The 27,480-nt window shown below is 34.6% G+C and overlaps 1 long non-coding RNA gene across 1 annotated transcript; it reads right to left on the reverse strand.

The window, feature by feature from the left end:
• Positions 1-20,450: 20,450 nt before the first annotated feature.
• Positions 20,451-26,836, reverse strand: LOC144357804 (uncharacterized). Its single transcript, XR_014931254.1, has 3 exons — positions 26,646-26,836; positions 25,930-25,977; positions 20,451-20,529 (listed from the first exon to the last, which is right to left on the reverse strand). It is a non-coding gene; the product is annotated as an uncharacterized LOC144357804 (long non-coding RNA).
• Positions 26,837-27,480: the final 644 nt, after the last annotated feature.

The following is a 27,480-nucleotide window of genomic DNA, read 5'->3' on the forward strand; positions in this document are numbered from 1 at the left end:
TTGCCGGTGATACACTGGTTGTAGCATGAGGGGTTGTGCGGTAGTTTTGTAGAAATATTTGCATTTCTTTTCTCCAATTTTTTCCTTCTGTTTTTGATGCTTTGATCGACTTCTTCAATGCTTTAACAAATCGTTCTACTTCTCCATTGGCTCTAGGCCAAAGTGGGGTTACCTTGCGATGTCTTAGTCATAGTATCTAAGCAAATTTCTCAAATTCCTCACCATTGAATGGTGGGCCATTATCAGATTTGAGAATTCCGGGAGTGCCAAACATCGCGAATAAGTAGTTGAGCTTTGGTATGACACAACGTGCAGCAGTTGACGATATTGGCTCTACAAATGGATATCGTGAATAGTCGTCAATGAGTAGAAGTAACGTTTCACCTTCTGCGTATGCAAAATCTATGCATTTGCAATGGTTCTCTGGTGTAAACCGGGGTTACCATCTGGCAGGGTAAGCATGACTTGATTTTGGTTTCTACCATTTTGTCCATATACGGGAACCATACTTTCTCACACATGAGACCTTTTGTTTTCACCATGCTGAGATGAGCTTCGTGAGCTATGTCTACTGTTCGCTCTTGCAGTGCAGCGGGTATTATTATGCGATTTGATTTCAGTACTATGGTATCGGTACAGGTAAGCTCTTCCTTCACTTGTTCATAGTGAGATAATTCAGATAGTGATACTGTTGGTGGAGCTTTGTGCCATTTACCTGATCTAATTGCAGACATAACAGCTGGTAGTGCCGGGTCATTGGAAGTCGCGATCTCAACTTCCTGCAGTGTGATTGCCTTCGGCACAGCATTTTCTGTCACATACGAGATATACTCTTCTGATGTATCGATAAAATCAGAATCAACAGGATATGGAAGCATAGTCTGCTGGGTTTGACGTGCCTGGTTGATATTCAACTATAAAGTTGTACTGTTGCCATTAGCCATCGTTCTATTTGCGCAGTGGGTTTGGAAGTTGGGTTGTTGAATAGTGATACTAACGGTTTATGATCCGTGACGATTTTAAACTCGTTTCCATAGAGGTATAAATGGAATCGTTTAATGGACCAATATATCGATAAGGCTTCTCGATCAATTTGCGGATATCTGCTTTTAGTAGGAGTTAGTGGATAGCTAGCGAAGTATAGCAGTATGACTTCTCCTGTGGTTTCATCTCTCTGGGTTAGAACAGCACCCAGTCCTATGGGACTGCCGTCAACAAATACTGTGGTAGGTTTTGTAGGATCAAAATATCCGAGAGTTGTCTTAGTTGACAGAGCAGATTTGAGAGATTCAAACGAAAATTGTTCTTTCTCAGCCCATTGCCATTTAACGTTGTCACAGGTGAGCAATCGGAGTGGTCTGGTGATTATTGCGAAGTCTTTGATGAATCAAGAACAGAATGCAGCGGAGCTATAAGTAAACTACGTACTTCGGTTACATTGGTCGGAGGAACGACTTTTTGTAGTGCTTCACCTTTCTTTGGGTCAGGTGAGATACCCTTTGTGGAGAACATGTGCCCAAAGAATAACATACTAGAAGCTCGAAATATACATTTTGGTAGGTTGATTGTGAAGTGATTGTTGTGTAGTCGCTAAATACTTGGTCTAGATGCTTGTCATGGTCTGCTTGATGTAGATGTCATCACTTATATTTATAGCACGAGGTATACCACGGGTTGCATCACCGACTATCTTTTGAAATATTTCCGCAGCACACGATAGCCCAAAGATGAGGCGTATATCGATAAAGTCCTATGTGTGTTGAGAATGTGGTCAGGTGTCTCGAGTCTGGATGTAGTGGAACTTGGTGATAGCCCCGATTGAGGTCAATTTTACTGAAAACAGTGCAGCCATTTAAATCTGATATCACGTCATCAATGGTCGGGATTATATGGCGTTCGCGGATGATGGCCTTATTTACTGAGCCCATATCAATTTCATTTTTATGAAGTGAAATTTTATGTTGATGGGGGAGAACTTGAAAATACAAAATCTACACATACCTCATAATAAAAACAAACAAATCAGGAATCTTCATCGTAAAACAAGAAGTCCTCAAAGCTAGAGCAAAATGAAACTTATGCAGTTCTCTGAAAAACTAATTCCAATCAAAACACACCTAAAAATATTCGATTCAATCGAAAACCAATTATTTGTTACAGTGAAATTGGTTAGGGTTAGAGTTAGAGTTAGGATTAGGGTTTAGGAGCATAGTTTTTTTGATACGGTGCTACATTTTTTGGGACCCAATTTGATATTGTGCTACTGTGCATGGCATTTTTTGGAATTGAGCTACATCGAGTAGCACAATTTCAAATTGTGGTAGCACAATGAAAAAATATGTAGCACAAATGCTGAATATGTTGCTACTCATTTGTATATGTGCTACTTGATATATTACTACTATTTTTTTAGTATAATCTTAGTCAAAATAAGCTATTATTGTCGCTGATGTAGTCTAGTGTAGTGAAATGCATTTTATTTTTCATTGACCTTGAAATCGTTGCACCATTACCATTTTTTTTTAGTTTTTTGGGTGTGTATTGCGCCATCTCACGACTGGTTTCGTTTATCTAATGGAATTATGCTACAAAATGAAATATAGTGCTACTTAATCTAAAAATAAGAACATAACTCCTTTTGGAATGGATTTTAATATTGGGATTACATATCGAAATTTGGTAAACGTTGACATTGTGTACTTCACCTTGTGCAATATTAATTTCTCGCAAAATAAACCATCTACAATCAAGGCATATTACAATCGAAATATTGAGTGATATATAAAATATTGGGTTTAAATATCCATTTTCAAAATATTCCGATATGACACATAGACATATGATGGGATATGACAATGGGAAATCTGCCAATACATAGGATTACCTCTTTATATATGAAGCTTTTCAGATGTGCCAAATTACAGTTGTGTTGTTGTGGGTTACAATCAGGGCATTTCACAAAACCATACAGTAACTATATGAGTACAGAAATCATGAGTGATGGATATTAATATTAAGACTAAATATCCATATTCAATACAATTCGACATGGTACAGAACAATGAATTTCCTATGGGAAATCTGCCATAAATAGCATTAAGTCTGTAGGTAATATTGTTGTCAGATGGGCTAAGTTGCAGGTCTGTGTGTTGTGGGTGGCAGGCCCGTAGCCAGCACTTTTGAATAGGGGGTTCGAAAACAACAATAAATGATATATTTATTTATAATATTCAAAAAGTGTTTTTGAGCTCTGTTACATACATTTTTATATTCTCGGTTTTAAATTCATTTGGTTTACTTTGTGTTACGTTGGTAAGTTATTCCACATAATATTTTTGAACTATTTTACCATTTTAGAGAAGGGGTCCTAGGCCATTCCCCACCGACAAACACACCCACACCCTTGATCCATTACAGCAAAATGTTGTACACAAGAAAGACAAGACTGTACGTATCTTAGCCTTATTGTCCAAGCACTTTAAGGTAGAATGCTATTCACGAGCTTTTTCGCTCTTCACAGATGTTAGCGCACATAAAAGTGACACAATTTCATGTCGAAATCTGTCTACAATTATTCATTTTAGTATTCGTCAATTATGTAATTCTATTTCTGTACGGAGCCTCACCACACCGTACAAAATGTAATGGGTAGAAAAGTGCATATCACGTTTTAAAAACAATACAACATCCATGTAAACATATGGTACTAAGTTAAGCTGAATTCATATTTATCTCGTCGCTTTAAAACTTTTAAAAGATACAGAGCTAGTTGATATATGGTGTGGCAGTTTGTGTAGTGACGAAGTAAGCCCAGACTGTCAGTATTTGCATAAATCAGCCCTTAGATCATTATAAAATGAACATATGCTAAATTCAAACGTATCACTGCAAAAACTAAAAATTTATTGATCTAACTGTATTTTTGTGTGTCTGCCTAATTCAACATTATGTTTATGGCCAAAACAGCGAAAACTCGTCAGTATATATTTTATAATTGCTTGCCAATAAATCTCCCAGGTTATAATACTACATTGATTTTCCCGAAAGTACACAGCCTGGATGATTGTGAAATTGAGGCATGCCATTCTTGCTGACAACATTTTTTTTATTCTTTGAGTAAATATCTCTAAGAAATTTGCAGTATCTACAACATGTTTTTCAAACCAGGCAATGCCGAAACCTTATTTGAACAGGAGATTTTTTTGTGGGTTTCCCAAGTAAGTCTGCCGGTCTTGTCTAATCGTTTAAGCATGATATAACATGTTTTGGAGTTCCAGCTATTTATTATTTAATTTTAACCAATATAAGAGACAACGCTTGAAATAACCACAGCATAATTGCAGCCTTCCACATTCATCCAACATCGCTATATTGTTTGTACAACTATTAATGCCAAGTAGATATCTTCAAAATGTTGTCTGTACCCTCTCGATTTCCGATAGTTGGTACCCCCATATCGCTACCATAAGAAATAGCTGGCACAATGATTGTATCAAACAAATTAAATGCACTAACCAATAGCATACTACCAAGTTTCTTGCAGTACGTAAATTTGTTGGTTCACTGTAAATCTTATTTTAGATGGCGGTAAAATAATATGCATATAGTAGCAGTTTAGCAGTAAACAAATAAATAAACTTCAATGACTACATCTCCTTTTTATGAACCCACTAAAAACATAGAAAATTTTCTAAGACATCAAAAAAAAAACGTGTAAAACAATATGTTTGAAAAATATGATTTATCGCATAGTTTCAGTGCTGAAGCAACACTGTGGGATAATTTTTTGGCTGCAAGAAGCTCTTCGAACTTGTGATGATAAATCTTCATCATTTTTTTAATGATGTTTTAAACCCTTAGCTGTACATTATATCCAACAACACAGGCTACACGTACTAATACAATAAGTTGACTACATTTGGCTGATACACTTAGAACAAAACAGTATATATGCCATCATTAACTTGAAGAATACAAAACTAATGAACCAATATGAAAGTACAGTGTCGTGTTGTCGTCTCAATCCCGTTCGAATCCCACACTTTACTAACTGAGCGAACACTAGCACAAGACAAACGGACCTATTCAGGACCACCACATCCTTCAGAGAGTGACTACCATTACATTACAGATGACTTGCTTCTCCTTTCAGAAACCAATACAGGTCTTCAGAATGCGATTAATTCCCTGCAATTATACTGCCACAAATGGAAGTTGGAGATCAACATTAAAAAATCTAAAACAATCATATTTAACAAAGCAGGTAGACGCCTAGACAAATATTTGTTTTTTTAAAACCAGGATGTACTGGAAAGAGTGACATCATACACTTACCTTGACATAAATTTAAATACAACAGGGAAATTAGAAAAAGCCCAGGTACACCTAAAAAACAAAGCTCTTAAGGCCTGCTTCAAAATGAATCGGCTATTATTTTCGGCAACTTGTACACCACTCAGAATTCATTTGAAGATGTTTGATGCAGTAGTTAGACCAATTCTCTTATACTGCACTGAAATATGGTCTAGTGATATTGCCCACACAAAACAGCTTTGGAATTTGACAACACCCATGGAAAAACTCCATACCAAATTCTGCAAGTTTTTATTAAAGGTGAACAGCAGAGCCTCAAACTTGCCATGTTTAATTGAATTAGGGAGGTACCCTCTTACAATACAGGGTACAAAACAATTGTTAAAATATTGGATGAGGGTTCAGGAAATGCCTGAAAATACATTAGTATGTGAAGCATACAAGCTTGGTATTAAGATGCATGATTCTGGTACTAAAAACTGGGTATCTGGTGTGAAAAAGATTTTGGAAAACCTAAATTTAAGTAATATCTGGAAAGATGGGCAAATTAAATACAGCAATGCTACTATTGAAGACATTACAGAAAAACTTAAAATGCAATTCCAGAAAAAAAGTAAAGAATGCATGTTTGATGATGATAAGGGCATGCATAACAAAAACAAATTGAGAACATACAGAGAAATAAAAACTGATTTTTCTTTTGAGAAATACCTCCAAATAATTAAAAATCCACTATATCGTGCTGCAATGACTAAACTTAGAATAAGTGCCCACCGTTTACAGATTGAATCAGGCAGATACAAAAACATCTTCATCTCTAATAGAATATGCCCTGTCTGTGATCTTGGAGAAATTGAAGATGAGAAACATTTCCTTTTCACGTGCCAGCTATATGATAAAGAGAGAACCAGCCTTTTTACTAAACATAAAATGTATGGAGAGACATTAATAAATATATTAAATAATAAAAACGATCACATAATTAAAGACGTTTCAAAACACATTTATACTTGCTTTATGCTTAGGGAGCAAAAAATCAAACAATAACTTCAGTACCAGCTGCCTCAAAAAAAAGAAAACCCACAAAACACAGATTTACATTTATTTATATTATATTACAATTATTCATTTATATCTTATTGTGAGATATGTATTTATTTCATTCATTTACAGTATTTCCTTTTATTTTCATTTTTTTATTATTACATGTTTTTGACTTTATTGTATTAAGATCTCAAATGGGATACGATAGCAATAAAGAATTACTTACTTACTTACTTACTTACTTACATTATTGTTTCAATGTTGCTTTAATATTTAACATCAGCTGCTTGAACGCGATCTTCATTACACCAGCGCGGAATCACCGAATAAAAGCTTGCCCATTTATAACAAACTGTTTTGATTGGCTGCTGTTGAACTGAGACGGCGTAACTTCACGATTGACATTTAAAGCTCGTTGCCACCTAAATGCTCATTACTATGCTATTTCGACCGAGTCTGAGTCAAGTGATTTAAACGATGATAATTATTTTAATTAATACTGTTTGTTTTATTATGTTCTAATCTACGATCATATATCTATTCACTTCCAAAATTTAGGGGGTTCGACCGACCCCCCCCCCCCCAAACTACGGGCCTGGGTGGCAACATAATGTTATATATATTTGGAAAAAATACTAGGTTGATTGCAAGACGATTTGTGAGTAGAGATAGTCTGAATGAGTGTCTACTGTCATTCAGATGTAATACTCCTCTTTTAAACTGAATAAAATGATTGTGAAAAAAAACAAAGGAAGTATATACAATGGTAATTTGCGGCCCTCTACGTGGGCTCTAAATATTTTCTTTATTGGCCAAAAGTAGACATTCTTGAATCTATTTGTCTGATGCTCTCATGCATAATGTTCGATAATTGATTACGTAGTCTGAATGAGTGTATATTATCATTCAGATGTAATACTCATTTTTTAAACTGAATTGAATGACTGAATAAAAACAAAGGAATTATGTAAAATGGTAATTGTGCTACCATTGATTTCTCGCTTACATTCCCGGCAAAATACACAAGCTGCAATCGAACCATTTCACACAAACATGCAGTGAATACATGAGAACAAAACATTGAGTGGTGCATATGAATATTGGTTTTATTAACACAATTCTATACAAATTGATACTGTTATGAAATTTGTATTTGTGCTACTATTAGCGCCATTTTGTCTCGGGAAAATCGTGACTGGACCAAATGAATTTACTTACATTTCTCCAAAAACACATGAGATACAATCAAGCCATTGCACACAAACATGCAGTAAATACACGAGAGCAGAACTCTTAAATGATGGATAATAAAATTAGGAATAAATATCAATATTCAATACAATTCGACATGGTACACAACAATCTATTTCCTATGGGAAATCTGCCATAATTATCATTAGTTCTGTAGGTAATATTGTTGTCAGATATGCTATGTTGCAGGTCTGTGTGTTGTGGGTTACAAAATAATGTTATATTTATTTAAATGTGCCACCATTTGCGCCATTGATTTCTCGCTTAAATTTCCGGCAAAATACACAAGCTGCAATCGAGCCATTTCACACAAACATGCAGTAAATACATGAGAACAAAACATTGAGTGGTGCATATGAATATTGGTTTTAATTATCACAATTCTATACAAATTGACACTGTTATGAAATTTGTATTTGTGCTACTATTAGCGCCAACAATCTATTTCCTATGGGAAATCTGCCATAAATAGCATTAGCTTTGTAGATAATATTGTTGTCAGATATGCAGGTCTGTGTGTTGTGGGTCGCAGAATAATGATATATTTATCAGAAATAAATTTGCGAAGTTGATTGGAGGACGTTTTGTGAGTACAGATAGTCTGAATCTTTTATCACACAGATGTAATACAACTCTTTTAAACTGTATGAAATGATCGAATAAAAACAAAGGAACTTTGAAAAATTATAATTCATTATTGTGCTACCATTTGTGCCCTCTATGTGCACTTTTTTATGTTTTCTTTATTGGCCAAAAGTTGTCAATCTTGAATATATTATTTTAAGGATCTCATGCATAATGTTCGATGAATGATTACGTAGTCGTATAAGTCTCTAGTATCGTTCAGATGTAATATTCCTCTTTTAAACTGAATGACAAGATTGAATTATGAACCTGGTAATTGTGCTATCATTTGGGCGATGTTAATAAAAACAACGTCATTTTGAAAATTGTAATTGTGCTACGAAAATGATAATTGTATTCATGTCTTTTAGTTTTGTAAATTTACATTAATTAAACCATATTAAATTTATTTATCGCTTCAATTCTCAATATGAATCTGGTTGAGAGAATGGTTTCGTCTGTATTACCTTTGAAACAAATCTAAAACTGTATAAATATATATACATTTATATATTCTAGCTTGAATTTGGTAGTATCATATAAATGGCAAGTCAACAAGACCTTTGTGAAACTGTATGCATACTATTCAATTAATTACTTTGAACTAGTTCATGATGCACCCGGATAACCTATTGTTCATTGCATGTATAAATAAATATTTTCTTTAAATAAATTATTGTAACACTGTAGGGAACAGAATACTACGATGATATAGAAAAGGTACCAGAATGGATGATTCCTTATCCAGAAATATATGGCAAGTATACTTGGTAAAATCATATTTTTGTTTGCACTAAATATTGCTTTTGCCTTGCAAAAAATGTTTTTCTTTTTTGAATGATCTATTCATTTGTGTGTTCTGTCCTATTCTTGAACTAAAATTTGGATATTAAATTTAGCACTTTTTTCAAAGTATACACACAAATATATCTGTACAGTTTTTGGAAAGTAATGGAATATGCCACAATCGAGCCGCCATACCGAACTTTATAGTACAGGGGACGTATAATGATCTCTTAAGTCCGTGTTCCGTCCTCATTAAAGGGAAATACAATTTCAAAGTGACATTCATTTAGAGGTAATCATAATTATAGTCGGGTTCCTATTGTGCAGAGAATATAATTATTTAGTATGACATCTATGTTATAACAACAATATTTGTGTGAGATTTACTAATAACTGATTTCGTATCAAGTGTTGATTACTTTCGAGTCCTGGGAATTATTCATTCTATCCCCCCTGGCTGAAGTACAATCATACACGTACAGCCAATAGGAAACATTCACCATGTATTTATATTGACAAAAAGTTTGTCCCAATCAGTGTTGTTTCTAAATATGCAATTAAACGACAATTGGGAAAATCGAAATACCAAAGGCCGACAAGTGCTAACAAATTTATAAATGATTTTGATATTCCATATTCGAGTTTCAGAAAGTTGTATATTTTACCATTTTATGTCACGATAGACACTAAATTATACACAATATATAGTACTTTAATTCAGAGCTTTTTAAATTTAATTCTCCACTGGTTGACAACCCTTTATGTACTTTTTGTAGAACTGAAAAAGAAACAATGTATCATTTATTTTATCATTGTATCTTCTTCCGTAATTTTTGGACAACATTCTCGAGGTGGTTCCCAGAATGCATTCCAACAGATGGTTTTTTCGAGTGTTCAGGATATAATACTTGGTTCAACGGAATTGTCCCAACTCACAAATCATCTTCTCATTCTTGGCAAAATACACTTGTATAAATACAAACTTCAACTAATCAATCCAAATTTTAATATTTACATAACCATGGTCAAATATATATAAGAGATTGAGGAATATATTGCAACGAAGAATAGTAAACTCGAGGTACATAACAAAACTCAGGCTTATTAAAATAAAGATAATCAATATTTATTTATTTATGTATTTATTTTCCAGCTAGCTAGATCTTACCACACACAGTTTCTTTTGAAATCATATCTTGAAATTAGGCCTTCTGTAATGAAATGTATATGTTTTGTTTGTCCATGTATGTTATATACATAAAAGTAAAAAAATAATAATAATAAAAAAATAACTGATTTCGTAAATTTCATTAGCCAATTTTTACAAGCATTTACAGTTGTCAACTTTTCGTTTGTAATGTAAAGTCAAATATCAATTACCCATGAATATTGTTTGTGATACAGGCTTATATTAACATTCTCTTTCTTTTCATTTTAAATTTAGGGTTTACATGGCCAGTGCGCTCCATTATTGACCGGCGTGCTTTCACTGAAGAGCAATCCGTGTGTGTTATAAAACAGAAAAGCATTTTTGCTTAATGATCGACAATTTAACTGTGCAGATAAAAACACGCATCTGGACATTTGCTGTGAATGTTTCTCAGGCCCGTAGCCAGCACCTTTGAATAGGGGGTTCAAAAACAACAATAATATATTTTATGTGAATTTTAGAATATTCAAAAAGTGTCATTGAACTTGAATTTTTATATTTTCGGTTTTAAATTCAATTGGTTTACTTTGTGTTACGTTGGTAAGTTATTTCACATAACATCTTTGAACTATTTTACCATTTTAGAGAAAGGAGCCATTCCCTACCCACAGACAAACAAACACACCCACACCCTAGATCCACTACGGCAAAATGTTGCACACAAGAAAGACAAGACTGTACGTATCCTAGCATCATTGTCTAAGCATTTTAAGGTAGAATGCTACCCACGAGTTGTTTCACTCTTCTCAAATGTTAGCGCACATAAAAGTGACACGATTTCATGTCGAAATCTGTCTACAATTATTCATTTTAGTATTAGTCAATTTTGTATTATGTAATTTTACAGGCCTCAGCCCATCGTACAAAATCTAATGGGAAGAAAAGTGCATAGCACGTTTTAAAAACAGTACGACATCCATGTAAACACATGGTACTAAGTTACCTTAGATTCATATTCATCTCGTCCCTTGAAAACTTTTAAAAGATACAGAGCTAGTTGATATATAGTGTGGCAGTTTGTGTAGCGACGAAGTAAGTCCAGACTGTCAGTATTTGCATAATTGCATAGGGTTATTGACAAAAGTTCAGCCTTTAGATCATTATAAAATGAATATATAAAAACAAAGTGAATGTCATTTTCCACCATGCTAAATTCAAATGTATCACTACAAAAACTAAAAATGTAGTGATCTAACTGTATTCAACATTATGTTTATGGCCAAAACAGCGAAAACTCGTCAGTATATATTTTAGTCTATAATTACTTGCCAATAAAACACCCAGGTTATAATACTACTTTAGTTTTTCTGAAAGTATACAGCCTGGATGGTTGTGAAATTGAGACATGCCATTCTTGCTGACAACATTTTTTGTATTCTTTGAGTAAATATCTCTAAGTAATTTGCAGTATCTCGAACATGTTTTTCAAACCAGACAATGCCGAAACCAGATTTGAACAGGAGATTTTATGTGGATTTCCCAAGAAAGGCTGCCAGTCTTGTCTAACGTTTAAGCATGATATAACATGTTTAGGGGTTCCAGCTATTTTATACTTCAAGTAATTTTAACCAATATGAGATACAACGCTTGAAATAACCACAGCATAATGGCAGCCTTTCACATTCGTTCAACATCGCTTGTACAACTATTAACGCTAAGTAGATATCTGCAAAATGTTGTCTGTACCCTCTCGATTTCTGAATTTTCGTACTCCCATATCGCTACCATAAGAACTGACCGACACAGTGATTGCATCAAACAAATTAAATGCACCAACCAATGGCATACTACCAAGTTTCTTACAGTATGTAAATTTGTTGGTTCACTGTAAATCTGTTTTTAGAGGGCGATAAAATAATATGCATACAGTTGAGCAGCGGTCTCGATAGACTTCAATGACTACATCTCCCTTTTATAAACCCATTAAAAATATAGAAAATGTGTAAAAAAATATGATTCATCGCATAGTTTCAGTACTGAAGCAACACTGTGGGGTAAATTGTTGGCTGCAATAAGCTTTTCGACCTATACAACTCGTGATGATAAATCTTAGCTGCACACTATTGTCCAATAACACAGGCTACACGTACACGTTGAGTACATTTGGCTGATACACTTGGAACAAAACAGTATATATGCCATCATTAACTTGAAGAATACAAAACTAATGAACCAAACTAGGAAAGTACAGTGTCGTGTTGTCGTATCAATCCCGTTCGATCCCCACACTTTACTAACTGAGCGAACAGTAGCACAAGACAAACGACCCTATTCAGAACCACCACATCCTTCAGAGAGTGACTACCATTACATTATTGTTTCAATGTTGTTTTAATATTTAACATCAGCTGCTTTAACGCGATCTTTATTACACCATCGCGGATCACCGAATAACAACTTTTTTTTGATTTGCTGCTGTTGAGCTGAGACGGCGTAACTTCACGATTGACATGTAAAGCTTATTGCCACCAAAATGCTCATTACTATGCAATTTTGGCTGAGCCTGATAGTTACCTCACTGATGAGTCAAGTGATGATAATTATTTTAATTAATACTGTTTGTTTTATTATGTTCTAATCTACGATCATAAATCGACCGAACCCCCCAAAAAAACTACGGGCCTGTTTCTGCTCTATGTTTTATTTTTAGCTTAACTATGTTTTAATTCAGTTTATTACTTTTGTGTTACAATTGTTTAACGCAATACAATAAAAACATTTGTACATGCCTGATGCGGAAACAAATACAGAAACGGTGAAAAGACATGTCCAATAGCTATGTTTTTTGTGGTTGGTTATGACTTTAAATTTGCCAGCTCATTAGACATAGATGTTGTTACATGTACACAATCAGCGAGGAAACATGCAGGAAAACGTTTTATTTATTATGCTGCATTTATTGTCAAAACGTGTAACATCATATATTCATCGTTGTTCATTCATATTGACCAACATATAAGGTCTACATATTGGGTGTATTGTAGTGCAGTACTCTTGCGAAAACATTTTCAATTCTAACTGTGATGGAGCATGATTACAACATTGATTCACAATTGTAATTTGGCTATCTTATAGCTTGCAATTTCTGGACCTGCTTGAAAAAAGAATGTCACCTGTAAAAATAATTGCATTATGATCTAATTACCAATTAAATTTTGCAGAAAAATCGAAAAGAAACTGATAAATTAGTTTTCCTTTCAATATAAAAACAATTAATATTTCCATCACTTGGTTTCTCTATAAGATACTTAATTGGTAATGATCTAATTAACAGTGATATTCTGGCAACGATTACATTTTTAAGAATAATTCCACATATTTATATTACATTTCTGATTGACTAACATCCTCATTAGTTATTCATGCAATATTAATTATTATAAGTATGTAGCTATTTTTTCTCTGATGCATAATAAACAAACCGAATGTGTCTATCCATATTATTTTTCGTTTTATTAAAGAAACAAACAAATCTATGCATTAGTTAAAACCTAGGGTTTCACAGCTTGGTGTTGTAATTGTGCTACTCTTAAGTTTTTGTGCTACTGATAATGACAAGTCTCGGGACATGCTTGTGTGATCCTTTCTTACTTAAGTGTATTAAGCTTGCAATAAACTTCTGGTAAAATATTATATAATATGTTTATTGTGTTTGTATATGAATTTACTAGTACGACACCTATGCATATACTCTGGTCATCTGCAATCGCGAATTAAGCACATGCCCAAACGTATATGCATACGTTTTCTATTTACTTTATATTTCAGACTTGCACATCTGTATACATTTGCAACACGAACGGATTAAATATTTGCTTTTTTGACATCCATAGAGCTGGATGATTAGAAGACTTTACTTGTAAGTTACATATATAATATATTCTAAAGTTAAAAAGTCTTTACTTCTCGAATTTGAGGTTCTTGGCCAATCAGTTACCTGAATCTCAATCTCAAACTGGACCAATGTTGCAACGCAAAAGGTGATTTAAAAAAAAAAATGAGTAGCACAATAATTGATTGAAAGAATAATCATTGGCATTGCTGTAATATACTTGTACATTGTTATTGTGCTACTTGTACCTTGAATTGTTTGGACATGTTTGAATAACACTTTTTCACTAATAAAGTGATGTTTTCATTCTCATTTATTTCAGTTATTTTCTCTCAATAAAAAACTGTACAGGTAAGACGTGTTGATTATTCAACCACTTACATAATATCAAACAAGTCTGACTTGTGGTTTAAAAATGATAATTGTATTCATGTCTTTTAGTTTTGGAAATTTACATTAATTACACCATATTAAATGGATTTGTCGCTTCAATTCTCAATTTGCGTTCAAATGTCCGTAAACTTGAAACAAAGGTAATAAATATGAAACAATTTTCTTAATTAATCTCATATTGAGAATTAAAAGGGCAGTACTTGAATTTCCTAATTACATTATATAACAAAATGTCATCTGAATGTTATCATTGTCATTTCTCACCGAATTTGAGCATGAGTGTAATATGTCATTAATTGGTTCCTCAAAATAATTCATATTTGGCATTAAACTGAAACTACTACTTTTTAAAAATTATAATGCGAATACATGGAAAAACTATTAACACATGTTCATATGTAAACAACCACCCTGTTTCCCCCATACTAGCTTCACAGCATTACAATTAACATGTTTACCAATTTCAAGACTTTTCAGAGATTTTTCTAATGAATTAAGTAATGCTTTTTGTCTCATACAAAATATCAAACAATTCTGACTTGTGGCTTGAAAATGATAAATTTGTTCATAGTGCTTACACCATATAAAATGTAATTATAAATTCAATATTATTATGAAACTGGTTGAGAAATGATTTCTTCTGCGTTAGATTTGAAACAAATCTAAAACTGTAAGAATGCTGAATGCAAAGATAGTATGCAAATGACTTTACTTAATATGAGCTTTGTGACCAAACCAGTATGCATGATTATCATTATAAATCTCCACTTAGAGTGACATATGAATCATCAGTGTATTTTTGTCTGGAAATAATAATGTTTCTTTTTCAAATTTATTTCATTTAGTTCCTTGAGAACAAAAGCACTGCATGTAAGTCATTAGCTTCTTAAATTTCGATTCTGATATGTGTTTTAGTACATAATTATTTCATTCTATATTTCGTTAAAATATACAATATTCCACCATTTTAAATTTATCACTTTATTGCTCAATGTGAAACTAGTTGAGGAAATGGTACTTATTAATTACCACCGTTCCAAATCCCAAACCATATCAATGTCGTTTACAAAAGTTAATTGTGAAAAAACTTGGTAGCACAATAACTGATTAAAATATTAGACGGAGGCATTTCGCTACAAGTAGCACAATTACTGTCATTTTTGTATATTGTTATTGTGCTAACTATATCTTGTTTTTTTTTCTGAAATGCTTGAACAATTGACTGTCATTTCTCAGAATAAATGCATTGCAACTGCACTTGCATTTACAAGGTATTCAGAAATTCTAAAATTCGTGTTACTAAGAATAAATCATCACTTAGATGGACATATGATGCATTTTTCATGTTTTTGTTTTCTGGAGAAATGCACATACGTCTATGTCTCATAGAGTTTAAATCAATCATATACTTTTGTTCTAATTTATTTCAGGTATTTTCTCTCGATCAAAAGCTGTGTAGGTAAGGCATTTTCATTGTTCTATTCTAACAACTTATGAAATATCAAGCAATTCTGACTTGTGATTTGAAATTGATAATTGTGTTCTTGTCTTCTTAGTTTTAAAAATTACAATACTTACACTATATAAAATGTACTTATTGCCTCTATGTTCGATATGTAACTTGTTGAGGGGATGGTTTATTCTGCACTACCTTTGAAACAAATCGAAACATCTATAAATGCTGAATGCAAAAGAGATAGCTTCCAAATGCTGTTTCCTATTACGCGTTTTTTCAATCAAAACTAGTAAGCATGTTTATTATTATAAATCTCCACTTAGGGTGACGTGTGAAGCATCTGTTTATATTTTTATTTTGAAAATAATAATGTTTCCTTACTTCATTTATTTCGATTAGTTCCTTGAGATTGCAAACTCTGCAAGTAAGTCATTAAATTCTTAAATTTCGATTCTGATATGTGTTGTAGTACATCATTATTACATTATATATTTCGTTAAAAAGTACAAAAATGACACCATTCAAAATTTATCAATTTATTGCTCAATATAAAACTAGTTGAGGAAATAGTAATTATTAATTACTATTGTTCCAAATTTCAAACCATATCATTGTTGTATGCAAAAGGTAAATTTAAAAAAGTGAGTAGAACAATAACTAACTGAAAGCATACTCGTTGGCATTGCTGTAGTATGTTTTATAAATTTTTTTATTGTGCTTTCCCAATACAAGCCTTCTGATTAAATCTCATGAGTATGTTTATTATTTACATAACGGTTTTCTATTCATTCATTTCAGTTAGTTCATCAAGATCAAAAGTTCTGTAAAGTAAGACATTTTCTTTATTTTCTTCCAACTACTATCTTGGTTATTCTTTATCCTTAGTATGTCATCCACATAAGCTTTAAAGGAAAAGGTCTGCAAACAAGTGGTTGTTAAGTTGGTAAAACTTGATAAAAAAAAGAGAAATTGTTGGCAACAGATTTTAGACAGAAGAATAGAGCAGCACGACGAGTATTAATGTTGGCAAAAAAGAGACAAAGCAAGCAAAAGCAAACACTGTGAAAGAAAGGAAAATTGATAAAAAAAAGACAAGTGAAGAAGAAAGAAAAACCAACATACCAAAAGCATAATCAGTTAAAATGTGGAATTGGTGGATGTGAGGATGTGATGCAAAAGTAATACATTTAAAGAGACTTTTTATTACATGCCATCAATACAGTGAGTCAGCTGCCAAAGAGCTGGTTGTTAAGAGAAGGATATTCCGCAGGAAATGCAAGACAAAATCATAACTGAGTTACAGATCATGCCCTTTTTTCTGTGGTGAGTCAGTGCAGCGTCTTGACATACATTTAAACAAAATTCATCATCTAGCACAGGATAGTTCTTTGTACAGAAAATTGATATTGTTACGTTTGAGTTTATTTTATGTATTTGTTATTTGTGTAATTTGTAGTTGGGGTTTTATTGAAACGTCATATTGCCCTCGGTCGCTTATATGTTGTGTTCTTTTGTCAATTTATGCCTATTTTGCATATTTATTTGTACTGAGCTAGGGAGTCTGCTTTGGCTATAAAAGCCTTTTGTTTTACGTTGACGTCAGAAGACTGCAATTAGACGGTAAACTGATAGCAAGACGACTCCAAATAAATGGTAAACTGATAGCACTATAATTTTTACTAGTATCACTGACTGGTTTATCAGTTTATAAGGAAATGGGGTCTGTTCTTGAACATTGTTAGCTGTCCGGGCTGGTTTGTGTGTTTGCTCTGGCGACGTGTTGGAGGAAGCTGCAAGAAGTCCACGTGTGAGCTGAAACTTGGTACGCTTCGACGGAAATGAAAGAATGAAGATTGACACCACCTGGGAGTCGTGACAAAAGTTCGAAGACGACGGAGTGACAGGGCAGCACAGAACGAACTCTTTGATTTGATTTGATAAGTATTGTTAATTTTGACTGTTTGTTCTTTTTGCAGTTGTTAAACGGAAGTCTATATTGGTTGTATGTTACTGCTAGCATTTTTGTTTGAGGTGTGGTGTAGCACACAAAGTTATGTGACATTTGAATAGAGCATTGAAAATATACTACCGTTCTATCTTGCACACTGCTTGCGTTCAGGCGTTTTATTTGTTATACGAGTCGAGTACTAGCGTCTGAACGTAACAGATATGGATGGATAAAACTGCGAAGGAAGATGAAAGGCATTATATAAAGTCGGAAATGAAGAATTTGCAGGAGAGAGAAGACAGTAATGTTGAAGCACCACTGACAAAATTTAGTCCACCGGTTAGAGTGAGAGGCCACACACAAGAATCACTGTTGATTGGGATGGGAATACCTTGCAAGTCTGGATGGTGGCAACATTGCAGAAAAAAGATGCAAAAATGACAAGACGTTGGGTGGAAATGATAATGAAGCAACTTGGATCATCGGTGTCGTCAATGTTCAACCAAGATCGTTTGAGGGAATTCATAAAGTCATTGAGACATAAATATAAGCCAAAGACACAAACAGTATATATATATGCATTGAAAAACCTTTTCAAGTATTCGCAACACATCGGAGTTGGCAAGGATGTTACTCCGAAACTAATAGTTATCATGCAGAACTGGGAAAAAAGTTTACGCCGTGACAGAGCAAACAGGTAGTCACAGCAGCAGGATGAAGATTTATTTGAAATGTTGGATGCACTAGAAATGCAAGATTTCTTCAAGTCAGAGCACTATAAGATTTGTATTAATCTTATCCGGGCTTATCATATTGATGTGAACGATGGTTTGCTAACTAAGGAGGAATTCGAACATACTCAAGACTATTTAATGACCCACTTGCTTATCGACAATGCCTGCCGATCTGGACCCCTTAAAACCATGACCTTAGACCAATTCAGAGGTGCAAAGGAGATAAAGGGGGATTAGTGTGTTGTTGTGCCTGTGCACAAAACCTCTTCAACATATGGTGCGCAAAAGATAATATTTTATAGAAATGTTTATGAATTGGCATCTGTCTATGTAAATGATGTGATCAGAAGAACACCAGGGTACAGCGATGACCCAGATACGCCCTTATTTTCTACATATAATGGTGTTATACTTTCCTCATCGGATTGTTCGAAGGCAGTTTGAGAATGTTGAAAAAAAGCCGGAGTATCTACAAAGAAATTAAGTGCCACAAATATAAGGAAGTCTGTGGTAACAATAGTGATGAAGGAACATAGTAATCTAAGCAGCTCCTTATCGAAACACATGGGCCATTCGACAGCCACGCAACAGTCATTCTATGCACTTAACAAAGGGATTGCAGAAAGCCAGGATGTTACTAGTAACATTAAGAGAATAAGAATAAAGGTGAGGATAGTATGTTATATTATGCATATTTACTGATTTCGCCAATGCAAAACATAACACATTTTATAATTATAATGTTTAATTATTTTATATTCCAGCAGTCAACACGTAAACAAAATGTACATACCTCACTATCAAGCAGCACAAAAATACATCAACTGGAAGAAAAAAAGTAAGTCACAAACATATGCCAACAGAACATTAATAGACCACTTCATACCGTTTTTAATAACAATCCTAACACAGTAGCAATATTTGATGATGGCATGCATATTACTTTCTCTGCATAATTTATTGTTAATTATATTGTAGCATAATTTATAATTATTTAACATTAGCACTCAAGGTCAAGAACACAGGGATATTTACCAGAAGTAAGATGTTCTGACTCTAAGACAGATCATGAGAAACAATATATAAGTCATATATAAATACAAAAAAAATGTCGAAAAAAAAAGAAGTCATGTCATATGAAAAAATGTGAATGCGCATAATGCTTATTTTTCTTTATGTTGTTATGATGTGTTTTTTTCAGATTACCAAGAAGTCTACGCAACTAGTAAATAGTCAATCACAATTGAGTTATTTATCGGAAAGTGATGAAATGGGTAATGATAAAAGAATGAGAAAAAAAGGTAAGGATAATAAAATAGTGAATGTAATATTATGCTTATTTACTGATTTCGCCAGTGCGAAGCATAACACAATATGTTATTATAATGTTTAATTATTTGATGTCACAATTTAGTTTTTGTTTGAATAGAGATCACTGTAATATTTATGAATACGTTGTTAATTCTCTAGAAATGAGTTTTGGCACACTTGCAATGTTCCCACTTGACTAATGAGTGACATTTATATTAAACCAGGTAATGAACTGGATTCAAAACTCACCTCTGGATGAATGTAAGCTAAGTGGTACCATAAATTATTGTATGAAAATTTAATAACATTTTTCTAATATATAGTCATATTATTCATACCACGTAATTGCAAAATAGCAATACTATTGACACCAATTGAATGTACGAAGTGATTTCCTAAACAATCATGATCATCCTCCGTTTCCTTTATTAGACAACTGCTGTTTCTGGCAATGCTACTCGTCTACTCGTACCATACAGTGATTCTGACAGTGACCAACAGGTATGAAAACATAATGTATATAGAAAATGTATATGTCAGGCACAGAGGTTTGAATTAACTGATATTTTTTTATTTTTTTGCAGGATGATGTTTCTGGTGAGGTTGTAGTTTCATCTGATCTTCTATCTGAAAGAGAAAACGCAAGTAATTAAATTGACTTTTGAATTTAGTTCTGCTCTGCTGTTATATAGTCAGTGAAATATAATAACAACACTTGTGCACCATATTATCAAGATTGCGGCCCCCATATAAACCTTTCTGTTTGCTCTGCTGAAGTTCGTTTTTATCGATTAACTCTGTTGCTGTGTTCGTGATTGTTGTCTGTTGCTTGAGACGTCGTCATTTAGGTAATTATTGCGTGTAAGGATACTGATACTGACTGGCTGTGTGTACGTGGCCATTGAATATGGCAGCCACCTGTGCTAATGACATTGTTATTTGTGAACTGGCGTGTTTTGTTGTGAATAAGTTGAGCTCTGGAATGACTCGAGCGGCGATGGAGAAAGGTATTAAAGAATTTGGAAGTTGGAAATTGACCAACCTAAATCTGCGTTTTTTTAACTGGCGGGTTATCGTGTGCCATCTTGACATAAAGCAACACTCACCATTCGTGATGTTATTGATTGCATAGCTAACAAATTACATGCCGGTCGATACTCAGAAGAAATTTGTTGCACAGCAACTTCATCGTCTTCCTCCAATTAAAGGGGAGCAGAGGTGTGGCTTTTGACACTCTGTACATGAAATCTGAGATCTATGAATGAATTCTGTCGATAAAAACAACTTGTATGTGCTGCGAAATGCCCTAAATATCGGGTATAAAACGGGCTGTAAAGCAGACGACAACGTCCGCTTTTCCTGGCGTCAGTTCGCCTCTAGAGGGCCAGTCAAATGACGTCATCAGTGAACACTGATAATTGAACCCATTCATGCTAGTACGTCAATCCCATAGAAATGCTACTATGAAAGACCTTGTTAACTGACTACTTAAAAGTTGAAACATGGCGAGGTGTTGTGTTATGAATGCCATAACGATTCATGTTAAGTTTCTCGAAATTCCAAATAAAAAATCACGTTGTTGGTTGCGAGAAATCGGCAGAAGAACTAACCTGAAAATGAAGACACGTACAGCGCTCTAGCTATAGTAAACAGTGAGTAAATAAATATTGTTTGAGTTAAAAACTAAATTAGAAATACGCTAATATCACTTGAACTACAGTAATCATTTCGCCCAACTTCCCACTTTTAATCGACCGCTTATCGCTTAATTTCCGACCGCACTGTTTTTTCCGTCCGGAAAACGACTGCATTTTTATGGTAATTTTTCTTTCACCGACCTATTGAAAACACCGACCGGTCGCCCTAACACTGAGTGGTACAGTTTGGGGATACAACGGGTACTAACTATTATTAAATTCCGAACTACTCTTCAAATCTATACCACATTGTATCGTTCGCGGACGAAACTTCACCTGTGTCCAATATTAAATAACTGACTTTGCGTAATTATTATGAAATCGATATACAGTATTACAATGTTGAAATTTTTAGAGCCGGTACAACATTGTAAACAAATTTGCGTAATTAGAAAAGCAGCGCACTAAGTAAACGACCTCAAAATATATAGGTTTGCGTACAGCACCGTCAGAACTAATAACATTTTTACAAGATCGACGCAACGCGCCTGTTCAGTGCGTGACTTGGGGGTCAAACTTCTGTCAACACACACTTGATGTCAGCATCGCCGCGCAGTAAGTTACGCAATGAAGTACTTAAAGTTCGTCAATTGCATCCCAAAATGATGTCGTTGATCACTCAGTCTTTTGCAAAATATTATAACTAGTTTCCAAGCTTTTGATGCAGCCAGATTTATTTAAATTTGTGGAAATGTAATTTTTTTAATTTCCCAGTCCTTTCTGTTCATTCATTGTCTTGACAATAAGTGTGAATCGCTGTGCGAGCTTTTCGTACCCGACCGCTGTCAGACTGCGTCATGAAATCTATGAGGTATGTAAATGTGTCGAAATGGGCGTAGTGCGAGTGGTTAGTGCTAGTAGCACTAATCCGAAATAGTACTAGATCTAGCGCTAAAATGGCCCTAGATCTAGCGCTAAAATGGCACTAGATCTAGTGCTAAAATGGCACTAGATCTAGTGCTAAAATGTACATAGTACGAGTGGCATTGATATCGCATTGTCAACGACGTCGAGACATCCCGTAATTGTCCGAAAATGAATTAATATTTATGTAAATTGTTGTATCTTTCATTCATTGGGAAATGTGCTGCAGTGGGAAAATTGAGAATGTACATGAATGTCATTGTCCACGTTTGTCGTAATCACGGTTACTAAAAGAGACCTTTGAAACAACGCGATCGGCCGGGAAACTAGCTCCACGGACAGTGAAACTGCAGGTCAAACTTCGCAATTTTTACAAATTGTGAATAGATACACTGTATGAAATCGTATTGTGTGGAAGTTTGTGTTTTCAGCTTCGGTGGATATAAACTTGTAACTTATATGTAAATGGTGGAATTCAGCGTTGATTTTTTTTAAATCGCTGACGTGCCGTTTTATTTCTAGTCGGCGCCACATTTAATGAAAATAGATCTTCGAAAATGAAATTATGATGCCATATGTGAACTAAATAAAAAATGTGTATACTCCTAGTCTAAGTCCCGGGTCCCTGTAAAGCTCGGTGGATTTTGTCTGTACGGCGACCTGTGAATGGGCATGTCGCTCAGTACCGCTGGGAACCAGACAGAAAATGAACCGTTGTCTGGTTGTCATGACATTGACCTTTGCGGACATAATCAACCAATTATAAAAGTGGATTCACGCAATCCTGTTGTTACATTGTACCAAGGAGCATAGACCTTAGAATGTCTATGCAAGGAAGTACTAACGGAAGCAGCGACAACCCCTCTCAAGTGGCCATTTAAGCCTCTTAACTGGCTTATTTCCTTTCGTTTCAACCCAAGTTAATCCTGATAAGGACACTGTCTAGCTCATCTTTGATGCCAATGATAGTTTGCGATTGCTTACACAAGTAACCAGTTAGCGGAATATGATATAACCTCGCTGATTTTTTAACATGACCATATAATATATGTCTAGACACTTTCTCAGCAATAGTATTTTTTAGGAGTCCTATTATTTGTTCTAGACTCTCGAAATTTTGTTCTTGTTACAGTTGCTAATTATTAAAACATGCGAAATCTGTGAAGTTACAAGTTAGTCTGTTGAATTTCCGGTTGTGAAATGCGTATTTTAACCCTTCACAGCTAAACAAACCCAGTGCGCATACGTGTTGACCGTAGTTTCGTAATGCGGCGATTTTTCGGCAGTTTTTAAATATTTTGGCGTAATTTTTTAGACATTTCAATCTTTCCGGACGCCTAAAATAGTCTATTTAAGCACCGTCCCTCAACACGGACGGTGATTTAAATTTTTATTCAAGAGCGTGTTTATTGTTACAAGCGTGAATGGGTAAGCTTCTTGTGGACAAAGAGCTGCTATCACTGTAAACAATATTAAATTATTCTTCTGATGCTCAGTTCATCTTTTGAAAACAGCTATTTTTTGACTTGAAAAAAAAAATCATGCCATTTTCCCATCAAAATCCAAGCCAAAATATCGTACTACAACATCGGCAAATCTCTTCCGCGTTGCGTTCAATCTATTTAAATGAGCTATGGTGATTTGAACACATGGGCATCCTTCAGCATTTTGATTGGTTACTAGTAATTAGCTCAACTCATGCAAAAGAAACATGGCGGATACCCTACAGCATCGAGCGTTTATATGCGATCGGAATCATTTGCTTACGATGAAACTAAGTGAATTTTATTTGAATTTCATAACAATTCAACGAATTTATTTTTTGTGCATTATTATAATCACTACTGAATAATATTCAACAATTGTGAGACGCAGCATGACCGGATTGCGCAACCAGAATCATTTGCTACTACACAATGCAGTTGTGTTCGTTTTTATTTGAAACTTCGTTGAGAATATACTTTCGTTACCAATAAAATAAAAACAAATGTATTTGAAAAATGACACTGGGCGATATTGTAATGAAATTGCAGGCGGTCTACTTTTTAATTCAACAAGAATTATTAATTATTATTGTTAATTCTGCAATAGTTTCTTTCGTCTTTGGTGGCCCAACTGACGGTGTTGAAAGTCTGCGTACACTAGTTAGATACTTCAATGATGGAAATGGAAGTCCTCAAAAAATATTTGATGATTATTTTTTGAAATTCTGAGCCCAAAATAAGTGCCCACCAGCCGTGAAATCCCCAGGCGATTTTCGGATGGCTAATTTACGACGGCATATAAAGAAAGTATTATTATGGACATCTCGCGTATATTGCCGATGTTTTATACTGTTTGTAGTTTGCATATGAAAGTGGTTGTTGATGCCTCTCCTATTATTCGACGTCGTTGACAATGCGATAACAATGCCACTCGCACTGTGCACATTTTAGCACTAGATCTAGTGCCATTTTAGCACTAGATCTAGTGCCATTTTAGCACTAGATCTAGTACTTTTTCGAATTAGTGCTACTAGCACTAGCCACTCGCACTACGCCCATTTCGACACATTTACATACATGAATCTATGCATAAAAAGCAGGCGACCTGCGGCTGTTTGATTTCTTACTCTCTCCTAAGCTAGCGATTGGTGAGAATGGTTATTAATATATTACCCGATGCACTTGTAAATCGGACAGTCATACCGCAATTGTGTTGAAACATTTTTGGGACAGTAAGTAACGTCAGAATATTGGTTAAAATAAAATATTCCATCCCAATCAAATCTAGGTCAAAGGGTCAAATTGCGTGCATATAATTTTAGATAGTTAAAAACTAAATATATTTGAATGTTTGACGGCTATTCAACGTTTGTGCAAACCAGAATAAAAACAGTAGTGTATACAATAGCGATATGACTGAGATATCATGGCATTTGTTTATAATATTGTACCGGCTCTAATATTTGACACAGATGAAGTTGTTCGCGAACGATACAGAGTGGTATAGATTTGAAGAGCCGTTCAGAATTTTCTTTGTATATCCCCAAACATTTTGACTACTCCTGTGCCGGTGACCAGTGTTTGGGCGAGCGGTCGGTGTTTTTAATAAGCGAGGTCGGTGTTTTTAATAAGCGAGCGAGAGAAAAAAAAAAGTAAAAATGTGGTAGTTTTCCGGTCGGAAAATACAGTGCGGTCGGAAATTAAGCGATCGTTTAAAAAGTGGGAAGTTGGGCAAAAAAAAAAAAATCAAAGCCATTAAATCTTGACACTTGGGTTAGTATAGCTGGTTATTAGCAGTTCTCGATACATAAATAATCTCAACAGCAACCCCATTGGTGAATGTATTTACATGTAACCAAGCAGTTGTCAAGAATAAATGTTGAGGCCCAAATGGTTCAACGGCTAAATGTATCATGCCAATCACTCACCCAATTCACAACTCATGGTTTGAAAACAAAGACTTAGATAATACTTATAATTACCTCTGGGACTGGTGCAGGAAGGTTTTCATCTTCACTCACGGTTATTATCTGATTGATGGGAAAATATATTCACAAAAAAGTCTAATTAAGCATCCATTCTGGATTGAACTTTTATACTTATCCATGACTGATTTTTAGATTTTGTAAAAACAAATTACCGATAACTTCACCACAAATACCTTAGAAACCTTGTCAAACAAAGTATTTTTCTAAGATGGTATCAATGGGAAATTAAACACTAGAAATACATGCATGTAGGTAAAATATTGTGATCTTTTATGTTTTCTTCTCCACGTTTGCCAAAGCTAAAAATTGGTTTGTATTTGGCTAGAAACCATATCTACCCTGACAACAATTCTACAACTAATTGTAATTTATCAAACTTATAAGGGTCACACAAGTAAACTATTTTCCCCTCACCTCTGATGTCACACAAAACACAAACACAAACATCAGATTGATTGTTTCTGATAAATGACTAATATTTCTTAATTTGTCCATATCTATATCCATTGAACGGTACAATGCTCAGGTTTTAACTAACAATCTTATTTTGCATTACAATTAAGTGATCGTGCTGGAGGTGTGACAATGACAACAGAAATGTTTCCATTACTACCCCCCCCCCCCACCCCAAAATCCAAGCTTGACATCAAAGATGTAACTGTACTTGCCCCTGGATTTATGTCAAAAAATAAGTATTACAATATACTCACCTCTTCATTTATATCTGATTCAGTTTTTTCCTTCTGTCTCAGTATTATAGAAGCACTCACAACTCCACAAATGTTCTCTCAATTTCCTCACATCAATTTCCTGGTTGCATTCCTGACACTTTTCTTTAATAACTGGTACAACACTATTGGAGACACTAGCGGTTGGGTCGACAGATTCTTTTGTATGGGCCGTAAATAGATTTTTGACTGGGACCCCAAATTAGCCTTGAATGAGTTAACAGACCACGTGCATGTGGTGAATACTGCATCATTTCAAATCCACCTTCAATTGCAGGAAACCAATACTATCACCATGTTTATCCTTGTCACTACAGGTTACCATCTCCATTACTTCGGTCTGATTTGAATTTGCGTCAAATATAATTTTTTTAAACCCAAGCCCAGTCCTAGCTAAAATTTGTTTTCCAGTAGAGGTCGGCACATTAGACTTGCAGCGATCGGCCAGACAAACAAAATGTCCCGTCCAAGTGCGTTTACGAGCATTTGCTCGGTGCTGCACTAACCTTCGCCCGAATCTTTCCGAGCCTCTCCTTCTGGACCCGCTAAAAAGAAAACGACGCTCTTCTAAAATACTGTGAACTGAATTAAGCGTAAAATGGGAAACACCACCAGCCTGATCAGACGTCGACGACCCGGGAGATTCAGCGACTGCTTTGCACAATTCACGTAAATTTACTCTGTCTCCTATCGTCGCTACCCCTAGGCGATTTAAGTCTCTGTCAGACATAAGTAGCACAGTTTAAAAAATCTATGATGTAGCGTGGATAGGTCCACTTGATCAAGAATTGACTGCATGTACGCCTGTAATTCCCAA

This window comes from Saccoglossus kowalevskii, chromosome 2 (assembly GCF_978046115.1).
Source record: "Saccoglossus kowalevskii chromosome 2, keSacKowa6.1, whole genome shotgun sequence".
Taxonomy (NCBI): Eukaryota; Metazoa; Hemichordata; class Enteropneusta; family Harrimaniidae; genus Saccoglossus; species Saccoglossus kowalevskii.